The sequence below is a fragment of the Zootermopsis nevadensis genome, unplaced genomic scaffold (assembly GCF_977971745.1).
Source record: "Zootermopsis nevadensis isolate Lab colony 2312 unplaced genomic scaffold, Znev_1.0 Znev_ptg000022l, whole genome shotgun sequence".
Taxonomy (NCBI): domain Eukaryota; kingdom Metazoa; phylum Arthropoda; class Insecta; order Blattodea; family Termopsidae; genus Zootermopsis; species Zootermopsis nevadensis.
This window is the reverse complement of record NW_028259154.1, coordinates 15,644,251-15,650,992: the sequence shown is the minus strand read 5'-3', so window position 1 is coordinate 15,650,992 and position 6,742 is coordinate 15,644,251. Positions and strand designations below refer to the sequence as shown.

Sequence of the window (6,742 nt, the reverse complement as noted above, 5' to 3'; positions counted from 1 at the left end):
TATACCCCGGTAGAGGGCAAATCGAGATATCCTTCCGCGCTAGTCTACTGTGATTGGTGTATTCATCGCTCAAAGTACAGTACAGTCGGTAACAAGCACAATTATCCTTTAACAACCCGTGTTGTGACACCAATTCAGGAATTAGTTTAAATATAAATATTTTATGGTATCTGTGAGATAGCGTATTTATTCCTTATTGAATGATTAGTAGTTCAAAAATGTGTCAAATATCTTACTAATAACTGATTTTAATAGAGAAAATTACTTAGCAAAATGTGTACATGTTTGGAACAATGAGTTAGTAACATTTAAATGACCCTGAAGTTTCTATAAAATTTCCTAATTTACACCAATAGACCAGTGAATCCATGAGAAAATGTGAATATGGCCACAGATCTTGAAAGGTTGAGGACATCTGTTTAGGATGGCCTACACATACCTACCACTTCATGATAAATAAGATAGCAACTGAAAGCTGCCTAGCAAATCAGCGTCCTATCAGACTATTATTAAGACTACAGACTCGTATGTGAGTGAGTATTCTGAAACAACACATTTCATTGTAGACACGTAATTGCAAGATATGTAGCAATGAGTAGAAAAGTTATTCGTAGGAGTTGCGAACAGTTTACCTTAACAGACGATACAGAGATTTATGCACTCATGACTGAGTTATATGAAAAAACAAGCTATATTGTCGAAAAGTAGTTGTAAAATATTTATGCCTGAGTGTTATATTAATTTAATTGTTTATAATAACCGATGTGTAATAAATAATGGGAGAAATATATGATGAGACGTGGAACTAATTTACAGCTTGCGCGAATTGTTTCCGGCCAAGATTCAATAAAATTTCCCGTAATATTTACCTTCGTTTACATTCGATTTGAAATGCATGCAACTTAAATAATGCTAATAGGAGGGTTGTGAACATACAGGCATAAATACTGTATGCCTTTTGTGCCCGTTCATTTATGTTAGCACACATATATCTCATACGCTAGCAATTCCCTTCTTTAACTCGTGTTACATACTGTGTTACTGTACACCTGAACGTTTTCTATATTTGGCGTAGTACGTTGGTAACGCAAGCATGGTATGATTCAATCGCCAGTAACTAGATGGCAGCTTGATGATATTTTGTGGCGGCGACTGTCGGCGTCTTGAATAAAGTCTGCGACACAAAACTAGTAGTAATACGAGAGAAGGTTTAAATTTAGTCTTCCAGACATTTGCCAGTCATTCTTGAATTATTTCATTTTGATCCCATTAAGCAATTTCTTTGCCTGAAATCAAAGTTAATCTAGTCTTCTAATTTCAGTTTTGGCTATCGATATATCCGACTGGTTACACCACCAAAATTTATCTTACACATGGTACATAACAAGACTAGATTATTTCTTTGATTTAGTTACCATTTCGGAGTGAAGTCTAAAATTTTTCCCTTATGTGTTTCATTTATTCTTTACAGAGTGCAGTATTCTGGGCATACGATATGATCATATGAAATATCATTGGCCTAGAGCGTGAAATTTCACAAGAATTTATCCCAAAGAGGTCGCTCCGATGTTGGCATATATGAGAAGTGCTGTATGAGATTGTTTTTCACCGTTTATAAGACTACTAACAAGCTTATAAACAGGCCATTTTTACTATCGTAGTGTATTTATTGACGTAATCACAGTCCACATGAGTGACAATTTTCAGAATCAAACATGCCTAAAATAAATAAAAGTAGGCATTAAACTGCACATCAGCCTTACTGAACATTCTTACCGCTTCCTTCAAACATTATATGTGGGCCAATATTCGTTAATGATCAACGATGTCAATTTCACTTTGACGTTGCTGCCCTAATTCTCACAAAATTTGATACCACTTTTCAGTTTAGCGTGTCTTCATCCATTCGTTAAATAACATCGTCCTCTGACACAGTCAGTGACTTAGAAATGTTATCAAATATTTGTCAGAGCCTGTACTTTTTAATGTGACAATCCAAGATATTTTACTTTCTATTATTTTAATTTTGCAAAGGCTTGAAGCGAAGAAATGGAGTCAATTTGTGTTATCATCTCCCGCCATCTTGAAACTCCTCTTTACTTCTCACCCCCGTCATTTAAAAATCCCTTATTTTAATTTACTATTCACAGTTCATGAATAATGCAGATCGTTTTAAAACTGTCCAATCCTTTCACGCATTAGCGACACAAGTGACAGCCCTTATTACCTTAACATCGTCTATTAAGACGTAGAAATTAAACTCATGTTGTTTAATTGTTTAGGCCTACTTGACGATTCTTTCGAAGTAATCACTCACTGAAATGAAACGTTGGCCTCGAAATAAATATACGGTACGAGAAGACAATATTCAAATATTAACTACTTGCTCTAAGAAGTAAGAAGTTACATCACCTTTGCATGCTATTGGAGGCCGCGTGGATCAGTGCTGATATGGCTTATGATATCTCCGGAGTTTCTTGTGTCCATTTCATATTTCTTTTCTCCTTATTATTTCCATGTTAGCTGATTAGAAATTCATGAAACTGACGCAACCTTGTCGCTTAGTTCACGTCTTATTGCATGGAGGGTGTCGCTAATATTATGTAAACAGCGTTGGTTTAATTATTATTATTATTACGTTCTTCAGTTTGTATTTAATTTACAAGCCATTAAATTCGTAGCCCGGAAGGTTAGTTGCGATTAAATGTATTTAAATGTTCTTTGCTTCAGATACTGCACATTTTGAAGTTTATTGTGGTTTCAATTTTCCACTCGGTTACTCGAAAAACAATCAGTGAAAACGGAATATATTTACTATTATGCAAAGGAATATTTAATTTAATGCCGAGATATTCTTATGTGTATTTTTATGTATTCATGACAAGTTTAGGTGTGAGAACAACGTTACCATTAATTTAAGTAAATATGTGTTATAAATTATAATTCAACATTACATATTATTATTATTATTATTACTGTTATTATTTAGTCACAGTATTACAGTGTTTGTCATGTAAGGAATTTATCGTTTTGTATCAGCAAACTACATACTTCAAAGGACTAAAGAAGAGTGTTTTGAATCTTTGTAAAAATATAACTTTCTAACATTATTATTGTTTTAATAATTAATATAAGCCATTTATTGTTTTAACATGTCATTCTGTTATTACAGTTGTCCATGCTGTATCACTGGACTAGATAAATTGTGTAATAAAATGGACCGCCGATAGAAGTAAAGCCAATAACCATTCCTAGTTAAAATTTCCACAAAGACGGATCCGAAGTAATGGGATCAATTAAGATAGTTCGATTTATATATTTTTGTGTGGAACAGCAATTTCTCTTAACTGCAATGATTTTAGATGGTTGTTGTTGCAAAAGATGTATTTTGCTGAATACCAAATTTTGTGTTATGTTTGGCGGTCAATAGCAGAAATAAAACTAGTAAAAGTTCCTAATGAGAATTCCGCCCAAGTGCGATTCCACGTAAGAGGATCGAAATTGATCCGGAGCATCGACCTTTCCATTGATTATACGCTTTTCTTTACTGATGCATGATACTACGTCTCACCTTGGTTCTTTTAGACTGCTGTTGTTTCAAACCACTACCTATGACGTGCGTATGTTTCTGTGTCATATGAAGTCCAATTTAAAAATTGAGTGATATGTTGACGTCATATACCGTCTTTGAGGATAGCCAACAGGAGAAATTAGAATGGTAACTGTTTATAATAAAAATTCCCTCCAATACGATTCGAGGTAACAAGATCGATTCGAGGTAACAAGATGGAACAGCAATTTTTCTTAAGCGCTATCTATGCTCTGCGTATGTTTCTGTGTCACTTATTTTTTAGCGTTGTTGTAAATAAAGAAATATAAAAATCATGTAAGTAATATTATGTTTGCTCATTCTGTGTTGCGTTTGTGGATAGCCAACAGGTGAAATGAAGCCAAAAATCGTTCTTCATTCCCCCAAGTGCGATTCGAGGTAACTAGGTCGCAATCGATCCAGGACATAGACTTTTATATGGAACAGCAATTTTTCATAAGTGCTGCGATCCTACGTCATCATTTGTTTACATATGCCAGTTGTTTAAAACTACTGTCTATGATATCTATGTGTGAGTGTGTAAAATCGTTTTTTAAAGTTGTTTTAATAATATACGGTACTCTCTCAAAATTATATAAGTGCAAGAACGTGGACTTCAAGTATCAAAATCGTTCAGGTAAGTCCTTCCCTTACACATAGATCTAAAGATTGTGACAAACTTCAGTAATTATAGGTGTCCCATAAGTCTGGAAACACATGCAATATACGTTTCCTCTTTATTGCAACTAAAGAATGAAAGTAATTCTAATTTTTAGAGGTCTGAATCAGTGAGAAGTTGCAGAAGTTAGTGGACACAATTGAAGGGGATGTGATGAATTTCTTTGATATTACGATTATTGAGAAGGTTTCAGTGTGGAGCAGCGTTGGCTCAGTCGTTATATCCATTGACTTCCAACAAGTAGACCGGGGTTCGATACCCCGCAGGGTTTATGTGTACCTTTTTTCTTTATTTTATCATTTTCTTCATATGAAATATGTTAGGACAAATTCTTTGAAATCCCCTAATGCTCTGTGTCAACAGTGAGTGTATTTAATAATTGTTGCGTCATGTACTTATGTGTCTGTTAACTGTGTCAGTGACTGTGCTCAGTCAGTTTGAAAGCTTCGTAAGATCTTAATGTTGCACACAGATTTATAAGAGTGAAGATATGGCGTGTCTTTTTGTTTTTGTTAACATGTGTAACGGTGTTCTGATCAGTCGGGTACGAGTATAGCCTCTGAGAAAGGGGCCAGACGGATATAACGACGTTCGCGCTCAAGAGTCTTACCCCACAAGCTCTATCATTTTAATTCCATGTTCTCTGTGACGTCGAGGGTAAAAGGGTAAGAGGAGGGTGCATATCTGCCGCTTGGCTGCTCTTCACCCCAGAACAAATATCCAGGATATTGACTGCTACCACATCATTAATATGCATAAATTGACACAGCAGAGACCGAGCAGCTATTGAATTTTAATGTATTTACTTGATTCAGATAGGACAGTCACCTGCCCATCTCTGATCATCCCGTTTTCAATAACCACTCTCTAGTGATCACTTGACATATCTCTCCGCCTATTTATTTCGCTGCTTGTAGAGACATAATAACGTATGCAGTGTTGCCGGGTGCAGACTTACTGAGCGTGTTACCTCAGTAAGCTACATAACTGATCTCTTTCCCATAACCGATGTTTATCTTCTTGTTCAGTTTATCCACGCCTCTCAAAAGTTAGCATTCTTCTTATTCGTGAGGTCCCGAGTGCTATTTTCGACCCCGAATCCGTCTATCTTGACTGGATATTTTTGTGGTCTTCCTTTGTCCGCTACGGCCACTTTCTTTGACAGTCATTTCCCATTCGACGCTATATAACTTACGGTGTTGAGAAAAGGTCGTTAAATACTGTAACAAATATATCTCCAGGTAGCAGGATGGGGTACCTCAGCTGTATGTCTGGCTTGTGTTCGAAATGTACCTTTTTAAAATCTTGAAAGATTAGTCTATTACATTGGCTTCAAATCTTCATGATTTCTCTCAGTCCCTAAAGGAAAATGCCTTGTAAAACTTTAAAATAAACCACGACCGCTTCCTTCCACAATAATCATGGAACACGTTTGTCCTTTGTTTGTGTTTCTTGTCCGGGCTCTCGAGTGCTTCGTCGGTATTACAGTTCCTGTTTTCAAAAAACAGTCTAGTAAGAAACTAGCATGTTTAAGTAATTTTATACAAATCAGCGAGCATATTAACTTTCGATTTTTGCAGAGTATTGTGTTCCCTTTTCTGCGTTATCTGGGTGCGGCGCTTCCACGTTTTTCGTGAACGCATTCAAGAAAGAATATGGTAGAATTCTGGAATAAGCCGGGCCCCTTCCTTTCCAAAATAACTGCATGTAACAAAGGGTTTCACTTGTGAAGAAGATAGTCTCTTGTCGGGCAAAGAAATACCGCAACTTTTATGGACCTCAAAGGTTTGTTTCAGTGATAATAGAAGCCCGTCACTTGACACTGTCATGATCCAGTTTAATCAATCCACACCGCCATAATTCATTTCTTTAATATTTATTTTAATATTATCTACACATATTTTCCCAAATTAGTATCTCTCCTTCGCTTTTCCGACCGAAATATTGTAGAGGGTCTGTTTATCTGTGAACTCATCCATAAGTGTTACGAACCCCCATGTCCCATCCTTCTTGTTTTGTTCACCCTAATAATAATAATAAAATTTGGACTCACTTTTCTAGTGACAAACTTTGGCCTTTCTCGAAAGTACACTCATATAGGCCTGAATTAACAAGTAAGTCACAGTGTTGTAATTTTAATTTTTAGTTGTCTACACAGGAGATGGGAAGACAACAAATTATAAACCGAGTGTAGTACGCATTCTCTGAATTTTATCTGCTCTTCGCTTCTTCGGCAGTGTAATCTTGATTTCTCACCCTTTCAGATTTGCCCTTAATAATCACCCTCTTACATGATTACACGATAAATAAACTGTCGGCTTGATACTGTGTGAACACATAAGCCTAACATAACTTACGATGCAGTTAATTAATCATCCTCTGTAATATTTGTGTATTAGTCTACTCCGCTACTGAGTAAGAATAAAGGCAACATTGACGCTGACATCATGAAGGCTTACAGAGGTGGAGTTAAT

At 35.9% G+C, this 6,742-nt stretch overlaps 1 long non-coding RNA gene across 3 annotated transcripts in view; it reads left to right on the top strand.

Moving 5' to 3' along the window:
* The first annotated feature begins 3,821 nt into the window (after positions 1 to 3,821).
* The window catches only part of LOC110839747 (uncharacterized), an 87,671-nt gene continuing 84,750 nt past the window's right edge, over positions 3,822 to 6,742 (top strand). For all 3 annotated transcript variants that reach the window (XR_015536545.1, XR_015536544.1, XR_002546610.2), the window contains exon 1: positions 3,822 to 4,226. This is a non-coding gene — a long non-coding RNA (uncharacterized LOC110839747). The remainder of the gene's footprint in view (positions 4,227 to 6,742) is intronic.